This window comes from Otolemur garnettii, unplaced genomic scaffold (genome assembly GCF_000181295.1).
Source record: "Otolemur garnettii isolate 467f Iridium unplaced genomic scaffold, OtoGar3 scaffold00036, whole genome shotgun sequence".
In the NCBI taxonomy this organism is placed as follows: Eukaryota; Metazoa; Chordata; class Mammalia; order Primates; family Galagidae; genus Otolemur; species Otolemur garnettii.
In genome coordinates, this window is record NW_003852431.1 from 12,945,791 (window position 1) to 12,947,462 (window position 1,672).

General features: G+C 40.0%; 1 pseudogene; it reads left to right on the forward strand.

Annotated features, from left to right (window-relative positions):
* Positions 1-1,156: 1,156 nt before the first annotated feature.
* LOC100940616 lies at positions 1,157-1,529 on the forward strand (annotated as a pseudogene).
* Positions 1,530-1,672: the final 143 nt, after the last annotated feature.

Below are 1,672 nucleotides of genomic sequence, written 5' to 3' on the forward strand. Positions count from 1 at the left end.
GTTGAGCTATAGGCGCCGAGCCCAAAAAGATATTTTTAAGGTTAAGAAACCCCAACAAATGTGCAAATATCTTTCAGGAGTAGTGGATTTCCCCCCAGCACCAATAGGGGAAATTTTAATGTCATCAGCCTAAGTGAAATTAAGGGAGGGTCATGTTTCTATTTATTGCAGGGCAGTATTAGTAACCAGAACCAGGAGGAAGAAGGCCTCGCAGCACTGGACACAGCATCCTCGGTCAGGCTGCCTTGGTTTGCTAGCTCAGATTCCAGTGGATGTCGAAATGACATTTCACATAAAGTATCTGAAACATACATAACTACGTAGTGCCTATTTTGGCCTCTTTTCAAGATTGTTAACCTTTTCATTCTGGCAAAGGCTTGATTATAAAATTTGGATGCAACATTTCTATAAGATTTGGTAGATGAAGACTTTTTGTGTTCTTTGCGTATCAGTCCTTATGAGATGGTGATATTTTTCTCCTCAAATAGCCTCTTTGTAACTGAAGCCCAATAAACAGATTAATACTTCTGTATCCAAACACATTAGGCAAATTCCCCCAGTAATATTTGGGCACTTAACTGACAGATTCAACAAATATTTATTTGGTGCCTATCATGTGCCCAGCACTAAGCATGGGTGAGACAAAAATGAACAAGGGGACTACTATTTATAAAGGGATAGCAAGAGGGAGTGCCTTTATAGTGATGGAACAGTTCTGTGTCCTGATTGTGGTAGCTACATGAACCTATAAATGAGATATAAGCTCATAGAACTACATACATCTACATGCGCACACATACAAAGTATATGCAAACTTGTGAAACCTCCAAAACAGCAGTTCTCAACCTGTGGGTTGCAACCCACAGGAACTGTATTAAAGAGTCACACATTAGGAAAGTTGAGAACCACTGCTCCAAAAGGTCCCATAAGTCTAGACAACGTTACTATATCAAGGTCACTTTCCTGGCTTTGATAATTTACTATAGTTCTGTAAGAGTGTTATTCTTCAGGGAAACTGGATGAAGGGTTTGTGGAACTGTCGTATACTATTTTTTCAACTTCTGTGACCCTAATATTATTTAAAAATCAAATATTTCACTTTTGTATGACGTCTTAGCTAGAATGCAATACTGGGAGCTCCTCTCTGAGCTTCACAATGCTGCCCAAGGATGACAAGAAGAAAAAGAAGCCAGAAGTCAGCCAAGAAAGACAAAGACCCAATAAACCAATCTGAGGGCAAAGCCAAAAAGAAACGGTCCAAAGGCAAAGTTCGAGACAAGCGCAATAACCTAGTCTTGTTTGACAAAGCTACATATGACAAACTCTGTGAGGAAGGTCCCAACTATAACCTTATAACCCCATCTGTGGTCTCTCAAAGACTGAAGATTCGAGGTTCCCTGACCAGGGCAGCTCTTCAGGAGCCCCTTAGTAAAGGACTCATCAAACTGGTTTCAAAGCACAGAGCTCAAGTAATTTACATCAGAAATACCCATGATAGCGATGCCCCAGCTGCTCGTGAAGATGCATGAACAAGGTCCAACCTACTGTATATTTGGAAAAATAAAACTTTATTGAAAAACAACAAAAAAAATCCAAATATTTCATTTTTTTAAAGAATTGTTTTGTTGGCTCAGTGCCTGTGGCTCAAGCAGCTAAGGTGCCAGCCACATAC